At 37.8% G+C, this 18104-nt stretch overlaps 1 long non-coding RNA gene across 1 annotated transcript; it reads right to left on the bottom strand.

The window, feature by feature from the left end:
• Positions 1 to 1488: 1488 nt before the first annotated feature.
• LOC146465380 (uncharacterized) lies at positions 1489 to 14147 on the bottom strand. The gene is made up of 2 exons (XR_014868321.1): positions 14048 to 14147; positions 1489 to 1639 (listed from the first exon to the last, which is right to left on the bottom strand). It is a non-coding gene; the product is annotated as an uncharacterized LOC146465380 (long non-coding RNA).
• Positions 14148 to 18104: the final 3957 nt, after the last annotated feature.

The following is an 18104-nucleotide window of genomic DNA, read 5'->3' as shown; positions in this document are numbered from 1 at the left end:
CGAGCTGCTGTCTCGGAGCGTACGAAGCAAACTCACCGTTTGATCAATAACAACAATATGCTGCTCCACAATTTCGTTATCTTCTTTTCACTGAGAAATCTGGTCAGTTCTCTGAAGGATCGAGGAAAGAAACCTTGGCAAGTCAGACTCCACATCGAATTCGAGCCTTGTGTCATCATCTTCGTAGGCTGCCATTTCCGTAACCGGCATTGCCGCCATGGACGAGGCCGCCATGTTTGTAACAAGCAATGCTATGCGTCACTGACCAGAAATAGTGAGGGCTCAAGAAAGTTGAATTGAATGAACAGTTGAATGTTAAATGAAGAATTGAATGTTGAATGAATAGTTGAATGTTAAATAAATAGTTGAATGTTGAATGAAGAATTGAATGTTAAATGAATGGTTGAATGTTGAATGAATAGTTGAATGTTAAATGGAGAGATGAATGTTAAATGATGTGTTGAATGTTAAAAAGCGTGTTGATTGTGAATACAAGTTGAATATTAAACACATAGTTGAATATATCATACAAACTGAATATAAAATTAGACGATTTGAATATTGCTACATTTGGCTTGCCATACAGCATATTGCTTCCGATATAACCACCCGTTGCGATAATCGCGCGAACGATCTTTTTATAGTCTTGAATCCCTCGCGTTCCCGCACTTTGAATATTCTGTATTTAGTGGAAGAACTTGCGTTTGTTCGAGTACGAAACTAAGATAAAAGAACAATAGCTTTAAGGTACACTTTAAAGTAGGTAAAGGTCTTAAAATCTTCAAGCCAAGCAAATATTTGGAGACGCGCTTGTTTCAATTCGCGTGTCCGGGAATCGCGCTTCCAGGCTGCCTTTTTTAATTTATTGTTATTATTATTTGTAGCTTAATGTTATCAGATCACTGAATCTTGTGTTGGGGTGCGTAAACGTTACAAGTCTCGGCAAGCGGAAACAAAACAAAACAAAAAAAATTGGAAAATAACGCTAAGAATCAAGAGGCACAATAATTACTCAGTATGTCTTGATCTTTTGTCAACGTCGGCCGTCGCTACAAGATAACTAGTAAAGCGAAAGTCGCCGCTTTTGCTACTAGTGTTTTCACAAAGACTTACTGTATTAGTGTAATTTTCAAAGCGTTAAACGGAGTCAACTCTTCTAAACGGTTCCGTTTAAACGTTTTTTTTCAAGCGTCTAACGGATACTTGTTTCCTATTTGAAGCATAGGCGTTATCACGGTTTTCGACGCCATTTTGACGAGTAGGCAAACGCGCTTGAAATAACAGTGTTTGTATGGATTCCCGATGTCAAATAATTTTCATAAAACATCGCTTCTGAAAAATTCATGAATTGGAAACTTTTGGTACTAGGAAAAGGATTTTAAGAAAAAAATATTGGAGGGATGTAGCTGTGCCAGAGAGCGCCCAGTCGTGTTTTGAACTTTCCATACATTTGTCTGTTTTTTTTTTTTCCCGCGAACTATTTTTAGTAGCAGTTCATGGCCGGTTCGCTATACAGATAAATGCGGACTATCTCGACCACCTGGCGTTGGTTCCACTGCTGTGCTCGGTTTTGCAATCTGGTTTACTTGTGGTGTAGGCATGGTTTCAGAGTGTTGGACGCTCGCCTTAAATGTTCCACCTGTATAACATAACATTGATTCCTTAAGTTAATTTAGTATAAGGGTTTCTTTGCCACATGAACATATCATCGTCATTTCTGGTTTGTTCAGTGGCACATAATGGCCAGCTAACAATCATAAAAAATAGGAAGAGACGTTTTAAAAGTTCAAGTGTGGCGTGTGCTATCGCGGCATTTAAGAAAAACTGAATGCACAATATTGGCTGACGAAAGTCGACAATGATCGGCACAGACCGCAAAGGGCTTGAGTGACTTCAGTCACATGGTTGTATTATTTCTTACTCAGCCAAATAAGATAGGGGGATTTAAACTACTTAATCTAGACAACTTGCAGGGGAAATTAGCAAAAAAAATCTGTAAGAGCGTTTTCAAGTAAATAATGAATCATTTTTTTACGGTGTGATTTCGTTTATTCCTTCATATTTCACCAATATCTCTTTTAGTAAGACTTGACACTTTCTCTTTTAAGTTAAAAGGTCCCTCCTCATAGAAAAACATTCTTAATGTATATTGAGCTTCAACACATTGATAACGAAGCACAGTTTTATTGCAGAAAAGCTGGTGACGATCTTTATTTTGCCATTCTCCTCCCCCAACACGCGAAACTATGTGTAGAGCAGGATATCTGTTTACTACCGACGACGAATATTCAGTGCAACATGACCATATTTGGGCAGTGTTACAATGTGTTGAATAATAATCTTCAATATCTGTTAGATTTAATAAAGTCGGCTTCCAAACATTCAGTATATCATCGGAAATGCTTTCAAAAGTAATTTGCCCTGAATATAATCTCTGACCTTTAGTGTTTTTAGCTAATGGGAATTCAATCCTCCGTTGCCACGATGGCAAACTCTACTACTTCTCTATGTAACCAAACTCTTTGAAAGCTAGGATGCTGTGTTATACAGCGAAAAGACGGATCAACTTCAATATCTGAGCCAAATATATATATTAAACGCAAAATTTAAGTTAACTTATTTCACGGTCACTCAAAATAGCAGCAAACAACAACAGAGTCACTTCTCCATGAGTTTCGCATTTTTTTAATATCTCTTGAATAAAAAATATTCACCTCAAATTCTGTTCACAGCTTCATCGATCTTCTGGCCTGAACATAAACATTCCCTTTCTTGTTGCCCTTCCCAGTTTGTACAGAGGTTACAACTGCACCACGTTGTATTTCCTCTTCTCGGTTTCTTCACCTTCACTTGCTTCGTCCTCCTAACTGGAGTTGTTTCGCATTGGTTCAAACGAATAAGGTTTGAATTCGGCGAATTTGCCATCAATTTATGGACAATTTATAGAAATAAAAAGAAGCGACCATACACACATTTTAGTAAGAAAACACACTCGCATCGCATCGTGTGTAAATACTTGTTTTCGCATGAGCACAGTGACGTCACAACATGACGACTGGCATTCCTTTCTTGGAAGTAACCGGAAGAAAATGTTCACAAAACGGCGGACGTTCAATATCGCAGAATGGGTAAGAATTATCCCTGTTTGTTTCTTAAAATTCAATGCTATTTCTGCGAATTTCGGTAATAAAAAAAAATTGGACTTATAGTCTTCTCCTCTAAGCAAAAGCGAACACCCCTGTTTAGTTGCTGAAACTCGACTATGATTACAAGAGACCACTAAGAGCTTGGCCGACTTCGATCACTTGATTGTATAGTTTTATAGTCAGCGAAATAAAACAAAAATGGCTCCAAGCTGAATCATATCCCTAATAATTCCTGAGACATATTCAAAACTGTGATGGGAAATTTGTAAGGAAACGAATTCAACTAATCGGTATACAAGAAAAAGTAACCTTCTTGCTGTCCCGAAGTAGGACTATCTAGACCACATACCGTTGGTTTCATTGTGGTGCTCGGTTTTACACTCTGGTTTACCTGGGGTTTTATTTTAATTTTTTTTTTTTTTATTAGCTTCACCTATTACATGATACAGAAAAATGAAGGAATAAGTATAATAAATGCTTAATTAGGCAGGGATACCACAACAGCGGTAAGCCAATTACAGTGATCCCAGAGTTTAAAAAATACAAAAAAAAAAAAACAAAAAAACAACAACAACAACAAAGAAAACAGATGAGGCTACATATAGCAATTAAAAACAACAACGGAGAAATCAGTTTAATGGCGTCAAGACGTCAGGTCAAGACGTTAATGGCGTCAAGGCGTCTGTGGTGTAGGTATGGGTTCAGAGTACTGGACGCTCGCCTGAGTTGTTCCACCTGTTTTAGTACAAAGGGATTAATTAAGTTAATTTAGTATAAGGGTTTCTTTGCCAAATGAAAATATCATTGTCATGTTTGGTTTGTTCAGTGGCGTATAATGGCCAGCCAACAATCACACTAAAATACGAAGAGACGTAGTAAAAGTTCAGATGTGACGTGTGCTATCACGGCATTAAAAAAAAAGAACCAGAATACACAACATTGGCTGATCAAAGTCGACAATGATCGGCACAGACCGCAAAGGGCTTGAGTGACTTTAATCACATGGTTGTATTGTTTCTTACTCAGTCAAATAAAAAGGGCTATAAGCTATTAATTCCCGAAACAAACTTAAAACTGCGTTAAGGGCGATTTACACGGTACGACTTTGTCGCATGCGACAAGCCTACGACACGAATTGTTTCGTGTAAATCAAACCTACAACTCGCGTGTACGTCACAAAAAAATGTCGTAGGATTTTAAAACATGTTTTAAATTCCTACGACAATGGTAGGTGTAGGCAATGTTGAATGACGAGAGTCGTGTGCGATTTTTTGCAAGACACGAGACGCGCGCGCTCTAGAAATCGCATGCGACAGTCGTAATCAAAAGTTGTACCGTCTAAATCGGCCTTTAGGAAATTTGTACAGGAAAGGAATTAAAACAATCAGTGTACGCAGAAAATAAAACCAACACTTGACCTTCATGCTGTCCCGGAGCATGACTATCAAGACCGCCTACTGTTGGTGGCTCTGTGGTGCTCGGCCTGGTAGTCGGGTGCCCCTGTGTTGTAGGAATTGCACCACCTGTATAACGTAACGTGCATTCCTGAGTTGTATTTGGCAAAAGCCCAAAAGCAACAAACACTAAACGAGGTAATCAAAACAACACATGTACAATGGAACAAACAAGAAATCTTCATATCATGTGAAACTACGAGTTGTTGTCATAAAGGAACTAGAACAAATTAAGTGGGAAATAACTCAATTCTTTACGGGAAGAGTTTTCTAAGCTTTTGAAATAAAGGTAGCATTTCAGATTATATCACTCATGTTGACCTGCTGGCGAGATTCTTTGCCCCCGAACGTACACGTAAACTCCCACTCACACCGTACTAAGGCGGAGGGACGAGGGGTTGGGGGGTTCTTGGAAACCCTTTATTCTTGTTGTAATATTTGTACCTCACACAACGTCGTACAACTTCGATTCAAACGCAAGGAATGAGCTTAATGCGTTTTAAGTTTTATTAATTGTAAGACTATGTAAATAATTGTTATTAATTTTAAATGCATGTTTTTAAACTTAAGTTAGATACACGACCCCACAAGCGTATCTGTTGCTTTAACTACTATCGTGTTTAAAAAAAGGATGTTGTTGTTGTTGTTGATAGCCAATTGTGTCTTCTACGAGATAAGGGATCGGCTGTTGATCATTACATAATGTGACGTTATTAGGGGCCTTAAGCTGAGCGATGACGAAAACAACAACGATAACATCAGAAAACAATAGTTTTAATTAGTATATACCACACAAGTGAATAGTGCCTTTCGCGTGCGCTGATTGGCTACCTCGGAGGTGATTAGCCAAGTACTTAGCGAAACACTGACTCTGCTCGTGCAGAACAACCACGTGAAATGACCGCATTCAAGGTTTTATGGAGAACATGAACGCATGAATGTAAATTTTAAGTCCCATTTTCATTGGCGTCGTCGTCGTCTCTGCTTAGGGTTCCTATTTATTCATGTAGCCGCCATACTGTTTCCACCTTATTAGCCGGTTTTTCGAAGAAACCCACCTCTAATGAGCCAAAATTAATTGAAATCGACAAAAAGTGGTCAAATGTACTAGAAAAAAAACATACCGAAAAGCTATTTGACTGTTTTCTATTCATGGAAGCCTTATCTAGGCTGTTTACGTAGCTCACCCCCCCCCCCCCCTTCCCTCCTCGTCCTCTCTCCATTTACCTCTGTCATTACCGCTATAGGATTCCTAAGACAAGGATGTAAAGATAAGTTTAAAGTGAATCCAGTCGTGCCATTTCTGGCATACCATACCTCCTCCTTTCCTCTTAAAGCACCACGTTCTTCCAGGAGGTTTATAAAACCAGGTCTCAGACTCTTCCATGTACATATCGTCATAACAACAGCCCTTATGAATGCATTGCTCGGGCGTCACGAAGGGCACCTTCTGTTCGTGGGTTGCTGAATCGCCAAAGCAGTCAACACGTTTGCTTGAACGAAGTGCACATCCTGGTTCTAATATAGCGATTAACAGACAAAAAACGAACTATGTAGTAAAAAGATATAGCCTTAATAGTCGCTAAACAACACAATCCCATACCATACCATACCATACACCGTATTCACAAATGGCGGATGCGCGGGAAAAAACTGGCACTAGGCATCAAAACGAGGCGTTTTAGGATAAACAAAAAATAATTTGCCCGCGAGTACAAGCTCACAGAGAGAATATTTAGCTGATAAGCTCTTAAACAGCGAGTTTTTCAGATCGCTGGTTTTATTCCGAACGAGAGAGGTCTAGTGTTTCTTGGTTCGTTTCTTGTAGCAATCCCAAATGCAAAATAGACGATCACGGAAACAAATCGGTTAGAGTTTTTGTTTCCGAAGGATTCAACTTTCGAGTGCAGATGGATAGAGATACTACAGAAGTTTGTTTGGTATGTCTTTCAGAATCCGACTGTAAGATAGGTCTTAGAAGAAACAAAATGAACGTACAAAAGGATGCATTTCTAGCGAGAGTTGCGTGATCAACTTCGTATCGGACGTTCCGAGCGCCAGAGAGACTACAACCATTTGTCTAAACCGCTATAATACCAAGAAAAAAAAGACGAAGACGACAACGAAAAGACGTGAAGGATGTGGAGAGAAACGGCTGGACGAATAAGTTAAAAAGAAGCAACAGGTGAACCAAGACTTGTCTGTTTGATTCATTTATATTGTAGCCGTACTGTAAACAACAAGCAGAGAATGCAGTCCCCTCAAAATTCATAATTTGTCAAATCAATCAAGTCATCAAAATCCAACTGTTTAATAATGGAACAAGCTCAGAAGGAACATTTCTTGCCTGAATGAGAAAACTGTATTCCGTGAAACACGCCAGGGACTAGAGAACACAGCAGTGTGGCTTTTTAACCGGCATTTCGGTTGAAATCATTAAAGATTTGCATACTTAATTAGGTAATTTGTCAGAATTAGATTATCGTATTTCGCTTTACACTGGGTTCCTAAACTTGTCATTCTTTGTAATGCAGTTACAATATAACGCATTTGAGAGTGACATTCCTGAATTTCCTTGCAGGATCGTTTTCCTAAAATTGATACCTTACTTCCAGTATAGTTCCTCTTGACTTTGGTAACTGCTACATTTTCAATGACTTGCATGAATCTTGGCTAATCTTGCGATGCACGATATCTTTTTTTATTCTGGGGAAAAGCGCCTAAAATGTACCGAAATATTGAAGTCTTGGCTCACATATTGCTTCCTTAATTAAACTTTTCTTTCAGTAGCTTCCCTCCACCTCCTTTTGTTTTCGTTTTTTAGGCATTTGAACTGTTCACAATAGTAGGAGTCGGTTTTTGTAGCTTTTGTGATCGGAACTTCCGAGTAGTAATCACCACGCAACCCTCTTTGGAACTGCGTTTGTTTGTAGATTCATTTTCTTTCCTTCGAAACCTGTTTTAATTCCCTTTCCAAAAAATACATTGAATAAACCTTTGTGGCTCCTGCTAAAGTGAAGATCTTTCTAACAACTTTTCATATTTTCTGTAGACATTACACTCGAAGGTTTGAAACAAACAATCTAACTCAGTTTTTTCCCGTGAGTGTCTAGTTTGCATTTGAGATTGCTACAAGAAGCCAACAAATAAATAATAAACACTAGAACTTGAACTCGTTCGGACTAAGTGATCAGAAAAACTCAATTTTTAGAAACTCAGCACTTATCGACCCTCTAGAAGCTTGCATTCGACGGAAATTTTTTTGTTTATCCTAAAACGCCTCGTTTTGATGCGTAGCGCCAGTCTTTTCCGCGCGTGTCCGCCATTTGTGAATACGGTGTATACCATACCATACCATACCATACCATACCATACCATACCATAAAATACAATACAATACAATACAATACAATACAATACAATACAATACAATAACAATACAATACAATACAATGTAACAAAATTTTTGGACGTTCCTAACTTTTTTTTCAGTGACTAAATATATCAATTTATCTACATTGCCTTACCTCTCATGAAAATATAATTAGGTACTTTTAGTTATGCCCCCTTAAGCCATGTATTTTTTTTCTCCATTTTTTTCCTGGAAAAAGCAATGTGTGTTTATCGCCTTTTCCCCGTCAATTCGTCTGTTTTTTATAACTTTCAAATTATACCAATCTTTTCTTTCTTTTTGCTTTAAATTGTATTGTAGTGTAATTATTTGATGCATAGGCCATTTTACAGTTGTGTGCTACACGACTTGGCGTTGGATATGAAGCCAGGCTGGGGTTGACCTTGTTTTGATACAAACCTCACTGCTTTTCATATGTAGATCATGCTGTTTTTATGCTAACTAGTTTGCATTTACATATGAAAAGCAGTGGGGTTTGTATCAAAACAAGGTCACCCCCAGCCTCGCTTCCAATTCAAGGCCAGGTCACTAAACACACAACTGTAAAATGGCCTATTGTTGTAACTGTATTGTTGTGTAAGTAGTTGTGTAATAATTGTCCTGTGCTGTGATTATTTGATGCAAATGTTTGCGTTGTTGATTCAGTTTTTTTTTAAACATAAATAAAAGAAAAGAAAAATAATAAAAATTATAAAAAAAATAATACAATACAACGCAACGCAACGCAACACAATACAAATTCAATGCTACACTGCGCAATACAGAATAAACAATATTGTACTCTACGTGACCGTATGAACGACAAGACATTTTGTGACAAATGGGCTCAAGTGATAATTCTCGACATGGGTGTCGTGCAATTTGAGAAGTGTCAAACAATATGCAATAAACTAACGGAATCAGCAAAAGTTAAATTAAAAGAGTGCAAAAACAGAGTAACTTGTATTCCGTTGAATTGGTTAAAGTCCAAGCGAGATGTTTAATTTATTACACACAGTAAACTGGGTTGATCGTCAAGGTACAAAGGCTTTACGCACCTGATTCCTTTCTTGGTTTCACATTGTCAGGTGCCTCTTTCTCTTTGTTCATACTCGTGTGAGAAGGTGGAGCATAATGAGCAGTGACGTAAGTTCCATCACCCGGTTTGATGTTGAGACCGCAGCCTAACCTCGTCTCCCCCCTCCACACTACTGCTTGGAAGTGTCCAATGACGCCAGATCCCCGACCAGTTTGGTAATTATAATTGTTCTTGATCTCGGAATACCAGCTTCTTACCGCTCCAGGTATGGCTCCTTCCATTTTCTCCATTCCATCCCACCCCCAACCTTTCCATGAAATACTCTCCGTGAACTTGTCTGTCCATTCTGAGTGGTACATTTTGCCATCTGCTGCCTGTTGATCGGTCCATTTTTGAGCTGATTTGGCCAGTTCCGGGTCGCATTTCAAAGGCGGCGAGCCATGCAGTGCTCGGTAGTAATTGTGCATCTTGAGGCAGCGCAGCTGGCATTCCGGATGACAAGCTGTTACAAGGTTATTATTTTTTTAATTCAATTTTTTCTTTTGTTTTGCCATACAATTAAATTACAAACAAGACACAATAAAATAATTTAAATTAAGTTACAAAGAGAATGTGGCGAGGAGACCGAAAAGAAACTAGAAAGCCAAATTAAACTAAGTTGACTACAAATAATTAAGTTAGTTACATGGCGTACAGCCGTTCAATAGATAAAAGTAATAAGCTAGAAAATCACGTGTCACTCAAAGTTTTTAATTATTGAATTCTTAAAAGAGCAAATTAAATTAGAGTTGATGATTTCGTCGTTAAGGGAGTTATAAAATTTGAGTCCTTGGAAAAACATAGAAAAATTCTTAATATTTGTAGGATAGTAAGGTAGTTTGCAGTATTGCAGTTGTGAAATTGGTTGTTGTTTGGAAAGAACTTGTTACAAGATCTTGGTGGTAAGGATGAGGTCTTGTAAGAATACATGAACTGACCTAGTTGTAGCAAGGGGATGCCATTGAATTTTACTGAATATACCTAGTTCTTTTAAGATTGGATCTGTATGAGAGTAAAACTTGATTTGTTAATGACTCTGATAGCAGGGTTTTTTTTAATGATGAGATGGCGGAGATTGGTTTTGTATGTCGAAGCCCAAACCAAATTGGAAGGTCAAAGCTTTGGTAATCAGCGATAGGGCATGCATGTCATGATCGAGGAAGCGGGTCGCTGAGACAAATTTTTGCTGCTCGGCAACCGGAATACCTGAAAATCTTGCACACTTTCGTCTTTAAATTGTTGAAGGATGTCGATACTTTTATTATGATTGCTAGGTATTTTTTCATTGCTTATCTTGGCTGTGGGAGTATCGATTTTATCAATGTCAAAGTATATCTTTTTTTCCCATGAGCATGCATTCCACTATCTCCACAGTCCAAAAAGAAGTCATTTTTTAGATTAACTATTTTACGACCTAGCCGTGATAGACATTGAACATCGATCGGAAATTATTCAGCCTCGTGCAAAGGAAATAACACTGTTGGATATTGGGGCCAAACGAATCCATCTTCGACAGACGTTTATTTGTTGAGTTTAACATTTGCCAATTACGTTTCTTGACCCCATTGACGCTCTAGACTTTGTTGTCTAACCACTCCCGAGCTCGTAACATGGTGAATGAAGTTGATTAATTTGGTTAATTTGATTATTATATGACCAAGCTCAAGATTTTTGGTAAATAATTCACCAAAGGGATTCTCCTGACCAAATACAAAGAGTTAATACAATTCAGCATTGACCTGTTTATACAGCAGTGCAACAATTTTGGGTGATTCTGAATGACCGTGTTACTATGTACATCTGTTCGTTTGGTCGGACCTTGTCACATTACTTACTAAGTCCTTGCCCACAAGTTCCTACATTCACCCAAGAGGTGTCCATTCCACCGTAGACACGGTCATTTTGCTCTGCCATTCCAAAAGCGGGTACTGAAATAGAAAAATGGAAAATGGATCGTGAGCGATGAGTAAATCGACAACTTGATTAAACAATGGTTTATGATGGCATGTAGCGCAGTGTATGAAAAAACTCAGTTTATGCGCGGTGTTGCATATTTTTGAGCCTGAGAATGAACAGTTCAAAAATGTTGGCATTGATTTTTTTATTTATTTATTTTTTTTTAATGATATTGGGTATTCGGCCTTAGCGAGCCTTTTGTTCTCTTCCATTCCACCCAACATAACTTCAACAACATTAAAGCTGTGACGATGAGATAGAAGTGTGTATAGTAAGCTCAAAGCCGTTCCATTCTCCATCGATTTCAAGGTTACGCGACCTTCAAATTCAAAACTCATGCACGAGGTAAACGTATCCCGTCATCCACACAGCACCAGTACCTTGTATGGACTATGAGTTTCCGAGAACGCTTCAAGAATCGAGAGCCGTCGATCAAAGAATACGAAGAAATCTAGAAGAATGTCGATATTAACCTATCGTCATCTTTAATTTGTTTCGTGCCGTATCGATTTTGTGTCTAAAAATGGCAATAGATTTGTTCTCTTAGAACGAGACGATTCATCAACTGTTGAAGGTCAACCTATCGAACTTGAGGGCGATAATTGTCGCAATTACTTACATTAACAGTTTAAAACGGCTTGCAAACAGGTCAGCACAAGAGAAGGTAACTTTTTTAGTCGATTATTTAAGGTATATCGCGTCAAGAATTTGGAAGCTGAAAGGCCTTGTATCTTCACTGAAGACGTGAGTTTATAGCGCTCACTACATTATGGACTGGAATTGAGCGTCGATGTGCTTTGATGAACTGGTCTCGAATAACAGCATTGCTGTCAATTTCAATTTGTGTTTTTCGAGTTCTAAAATCGATTCTGCTTCGGGAATATGAAGCCTTCGTTAAATTAAGGAGGCTCGCTGCAGTTATTCTTGACTTAGGGTGGACGTTTTGAAATTACAATCTTGCATAGAAGATAAACTTCGATCTCATGTAGCATCATTCATCATACATTCATCAGTTTACAAGCAACAACTATTAACCTATAGCTAGCAATGGTAGCGCATAGCCTCTCATTTTAGAGATTGTCGATTAGACAACTTGCAGGCGAACGAAATAAGAAAAAAAATCTGTAAGAGCGTTTTTAAGTAAATAATGAATCAATTTTTACGGCTTGATTTCGTTTATTCCCGCAGCTTTCACTAATATCTCTGGAAAAATAAAAGTTGACACTTTCTCTTTTCTGTTAAAAAGTCCTTCCTCGTAGGAAAACATTCTTAATGTATGATGGGCTTCAACACATTGATAACCAAGCACAGTCTTATTGCAGAAAAGCTGGTAACGATCTTTGTTTTGCCATTCTACGTGTAGAGCCGGATATCTGTTGACTACGGACGGCGAATGTTCAGTGCACGTTGACCATATTTGGGCAGAGTTACAATGTGTTAAATAATAATCTGCAATATCTGTTAGATTTAATGGCGTCGGCTTCCAAACACCCAATTCATCGGAAATGCTTTTAAAAGTAATTTGCCCTGAATATAATGTCTGACCTTTAGTGCTTTTAGCTAATGAGAATTCAACCCACCGTTGCCTGGTTACAATGAAAAGCCCACAAGCACGCAGTAAAAATTAAGACATAAAACTAAAAGTTGACCTGTGAACCGATCACAGGAAAACCCTTACTATCGCGAGCCAAATACTATAATCTCTTATAGAACCATAACCATAAGCTGCTAGGCCCTGAGTATTAACGTGCACAAAAAGACGTCAACTGGTTAATTTTAACCCCTTTCGGAGAGTCCTGCTTTAAATATAAAGAGAATTGGTGGATTTTTGTCAGCTGTGATGACTGAACTGACTGAACTGGTGGATTTACAAGGCGGCTTCTTAGAGCCTAGATTGAATATACGAGGTCCATTTGGCTCAGATCAATGACTCTTGATACCAAATGAAACACCAGATCAAAATCTTCTGGAATTCTGATATGAGATAAAAAGAAATTTATCTGAGATCACAAAACTGCAACAGTTCAATACAGCGGACAATTTCGGAGTAAAATTAAACTTGTGAAATTCTTTCTTTGTCTGCTACATTTTGTTGCCTAGTTGTCTGTTAAATTGCTGAACATTAGTTTGCATGTTTTGCTTTCCTTCTTGAGTCACTTAATTTTGAGTTGAGCAGGCTTTAACGCCAGGGATTAGCCAATACAGTTACTGTTATGTTCGTTACGTAATTTATATTTGTTACATTATTTCAGCTTCAAAACAAAGCCGCTGTTCGAAGGCGAATCGTGCTTCGAGTAAATAAGATTCGTTTGGCGTGCTCTATTTACAGGCAAGTACTGTGTGCACTTTGGAGTTTGCTCCATCTATAATGCTCAATAACAATTGTCGGTACCTCCTTTTCACATTTTTGTGCAAAAATGAAACATAGTCTCGAGCTCGTAAGGGCTATTCTGATCAGTTCTCTCCAATTAAAATTTCTCTTAAAAGTAATGTCACAGATTCCAAACAATAGAAAAAAGAACAACAACAACAAAAATTACTTGTCCTTTGGTACCCAACGAGAACATAAAAGCTAAGATCTTAAAATGTTGTGTGCTGCTTTGCCAGATCGTTTACAGTTGTGTTTCAGAATTTGCATCAGCTAATGCAGTATGACCTGTTCAGATACTTTAGCTGCAACTTTACCTCTCAGAAAGTCTCAGAAAACGGAATCTTATTTCACGAATTTACGCGGTTGTTGTTGGCTTTACGAAAATGCTAGCTGACCTATTTCTTTATATTCAACGAGATATTTGATTTTCAATTGTTTAGAATTCCTTTTCCAGTGATACGAAATTTTCAGGTGACATTTTCCCGAAAAAAACTATAGATTTTCCTTCTTAGGCTTTCAAGGTGAGGACAGATATCCGCGGAAATGAACCGTTGTGTGCCCTTGTGCCATTTGTTTCTCGGTGTTTCGAGCCCTGGTCTGACAAAGCAGTGGCGCTCGTTTATGAAACAAAACTAAGTATAATAGTTGTACCTGAAATGGTTCCACCGCACAACAGCAAAAGGCACAGTAGCATTCCCTTCATTCTCTTGTGAAATCCAACAGCAAGGCTAGGAAGCAAAACAGAAATGTCCGAGTTTCTTAGAATCTCTTGATGTGGATGATTGACGACTGTAGTGCTGGGTCTTTGTTAAGGTAATTTTAAATTTTGATCTTTACCAGGTAACGGAAATTAATTGACACCACTAAAAAAACACATCAAAATTAGTTAAGTGTAAAAGTTTGCGAATCTCTTTTTTAAATAGAGCGAATATATATATAGTTCCGTTAAGTTTGCCGACAATTTCACAGACGCTTGTATGCAAGTCTCTTGAATTAGTAGAACATTTAAAAACAAGACTTTCAAAATGGCCTGCTACTAATTTTACGTTTTTTCTTTTCTATTGGTGTTAATGGTTTTTGTAAGCTGGTTGGCATAAAAATATAAAATCACCATCGCAAAAGGTCAATTGTCAGAATTAGCTCCCACTGGAATTTGCTTGTCTTAGTCAGTGATTTCACTCATTTTGCTTTCTTCTATTATTTTTCTTGCGTAGTTGGATTCTGTTTTTACACTTGATTGACATTTTCCCATTTTCGTTTCTATATTTTAGGCATGTAAATGTCAGTTATAAGGGTGAGATTGCTAGTCTTTTACTTTTGTTTACCCCACAAGTCCTTAGCTGTCATTTCTTTGCTTCTATTTGGGTGTTTTACATCTTTCATTAACTTCTGTTGTTTGCGTGTTTTCTTGTGGTACATATATTTATGAAACCGTTGAACTTCTTTCTGCTGCGATTACTGATCTAGTCAGTCCCTCTTAGCAACTGAGCTTAGCACAGTTTCTTCGCCGCTTCGCTAAAGCAATTTGTGGACAGGCGAACTCATTTTGACCAGTCTGCATAAAGTTTTTCCCGAGTAACGTATGATTCTTCCTTTTTGATCGACCATCTATTTTTTCTCTTTCCTTTAAATTTTGTCTCTTGTTACCTTTGTTATTGTACTGGATACAACGCCATATTTAACCATCATTAAAGCCATTTTAAATAACTGCTAAATCAAAGGGAAGCTTTCAGCTCTGACAAGACACTGGAAATTAAGGTTCTGTTTATTGAATAACAAAACAGAGTTCACGGTGTTGCGATCAGTCGATGACGTTGTTCAACTTGTGGACTGCATTTCGTTTTATTTGTGCTATAAGAGATATTAAACGCTGTTTCGGTTAACCTTGCCTATAGTGGATCTATTTTTAACACGATACATGCATCTAAATTAAATGTAAACTGAACACAGCTTACCTTTACACACAGTGGATATTTGTGCACAGCCTAAATCTTACTCCAGCGTTGTGTGTAAGTATCAAAGTGCTTAGAATAGTACCTTGTCTAAACTAAACTCGATTATTTGCTATCTTAAGGTGATAACGTTGTCGCAGTTATGAAATTATTATAGCTCATGGGGCGTTTACCTGCTCCTAACAAAGAGATTTTGCATGTAGAAAAGAAAGTGCATGTGTTTCAGCCTCTCAGGTAGTTTTTCGCTACAGAAAATATATTTTATGAGCCTAAAAATTTTCACAGAGAAAACAAAAATGAGTAGAATCTCATCTTCGAAGGAAAATCGCGGAGAAGCAATTTGAAATCAATTGTTGTTGTTGCTTTTTCCACAGATCGTTTGTCTTACTCAAGTATTAACCATTTCAGTTACTGGTGATGCTATTGTATAGAATGTAGCGTAACTGTTGTTACAAGTTCACGGTAATTAAATATTGAATAGAGACCTCACCCAACAACAAAGATAAATTGTCAAACGATCAGTCTAGTAAAGATGAAAAAAAGTACCAGTACTTAATTCTCATTAACCATATTAGAAATGTTTTCACAAAAATGAAGGAAATGTGATCACTATTAAAAACAAAAACTCAAACAAAGGTGGCTGGGCGATCATTTTTGCTAAAGGTCAGTCTGGCAAAGTCATTTCCACTGAATTAGCACCCGTTAAAGTATTATATTTTAGAGATTATTGCGAAAACTACTGTGGCAGTCGGAGAGTGTTCAACGAGTTTATAACCATTCAATAGAGATATTTAAGGCTGGTTTCCATATGATCGCGGATCGCAGATCGCAGATCGCAATAAGGTCTGCGATCGTCTGCGATCATATGGAAACCAGCCTTTAGATAGAACATGGTTCTATCTTCTGCGATCGCGTTCGCATCGCAGAAGTAGTTTCCATATGATCGCAGACGATCGCAGACCTTATTGCGATCGATCCGCGATCATATGGAAACCAGCCTTTAGAATTACGTTTGCGACAAACGGCAAAAGGCGGGCTACAAAGGCCTTTTTTCAGTTTTGTAAAAATTAAGTTAATGTTGTTGTTGTTGTTGTTGTTCGCAGAAATAACCACATGACCATACTTATCCTATATTTGTTCCTTGCTGTTCTCAGTTTCTCGGCAGAATTGAGTGCAAGTTTTGCATTAGCATCAAAGGCCAGAATTGTTTTGCATTATTCTCATCTATGAAGAAAACATAGACATAAACACGAATCTGACGTTTGCCTTTAGTGCCGTAAACTAGATTCTAAATCTCTTTAATAACGACGACGATACGCCAAATTATCATGGGCAGGTCCCTTGAACATGTTGTTTCAGCATCAACAAGTGCGGCACGAATAACCAAAGCAATAGGTTGAGCAATGGAAGACTAATTGAGTGCACTGGCGCCACCGGCAACTGTTTCTGGCAAATGACATGCTTTGTTTCTTAGAAAATAGACATTATCCGAAATAATAACCCATGCAATCTTTTCCATATAAATTGCCGGGACAGAAATGTTAATTACTTTGAACAGCCCTTAAAACATTTTGTATCTACATCAATGATTGCACTTGATTGAAAAATCTTAAACACTAGGCACTTAGTGTCATCCAACTATTTCTGACAAACAAGGCTTTTTGTATAATATACAATAGATGTTATCCGAAATAACCAACTCATATCCATATAAATTGCAAATGCTAATTACTTTTCAAATCAGTTTCTTAGAAGTGACACGAAAGAGGTTTCGGTAATCACGAAGGGCTAAAATCAGCTAGTGTTGCGCTGATAGTGATAAGAAAACGAGGACACAGAAAACAGCTTTGACATTTTTTAACTTAGTACGCCTTTCAAACTCTGAACTTCAAAACCCAATTGACCATTTGCGTGCTCTACTACCCTCAATCATAATTACGACGTCAACCGACTGACCGCAAAACTACCGAAACGGACAAAGAAGAATAAAATCTGCCAAACACAACAATTGAACACGACCTTCGTTTGTTTTCTAAGGTTTCCACTTCACTGATTGACGTCAGGGGTTAGTTTAATCTTGAACCGTCAGAGTCCACATGTTATTGGGAGACACAGTATGTGATACTTGTGATACTGCCACAAAAAGGCAATCTATTGAATAAAACGCCCAATTACAGTTCCCCTATTAAGATTTGATGGGTTGGCTTCCAAACATCCGAGATATTATCAGAAACGCTTTTAAAAGTAAAACCCCCTACCGAAATTTTGCCTAATGGATATCATCCACAACCCTTAGTGCTTTTCATCCTTCATTGAATGTTACCTAGTTATAATGCAAACATTCAAGGTTAAAAAGATAAATGTTAGCTTCAATGTTCCTGACCTTGCAGTGCAATGGTCTCTTCTGTGACCCCACTTTGGGGTCAAAGAAGAGAAACTTTACTATCTTTGGTGTGGATAGACTAGTTTAATTTGTCGTTCGTGCCGATTCCCATAAAAAAACTAAAAGGATTCAGCAATTACGATCACTTTTGTACGTAAGGAGAAACCCTCACCATAGCATACCAAATGCTATGTATTTTTTTTTGTAGAAAAAAGCTGCTATATATGTCCCTGATATTTATGTGCACAGGAAGACATGACCTGAATAATGTTGACCTCTCTTAGTAACAAAAGATGAGGTCAGTCAAAAGAAGGAGAATGGGTGACATTAAACTTTGAGGCACTCTGTTCTAAGAAGTTTTTGAGCTGTAATT

The sequence above is a fragment of the Pavona decussata genome, unplaced genomic scaffold (genome assembly GCF_977016875.1).
Source record: "Pavona decussata unplaced genomic scaffold, jaPavDecu1.1 SCAFFOLD_156, whole genome shotgun sequence".
Lineage (NCBI taxonomy): Eukaryota > Metazoa > Cnidaria > Anthozoa > Scleractinia > Agariciidae > Pavona > Pavona decussata.
The sequence above is the reverse complement of the archived record's forward strand: the minus strand, read 5'-3'. Positions and strand labels throughout refer to the sequence as shown.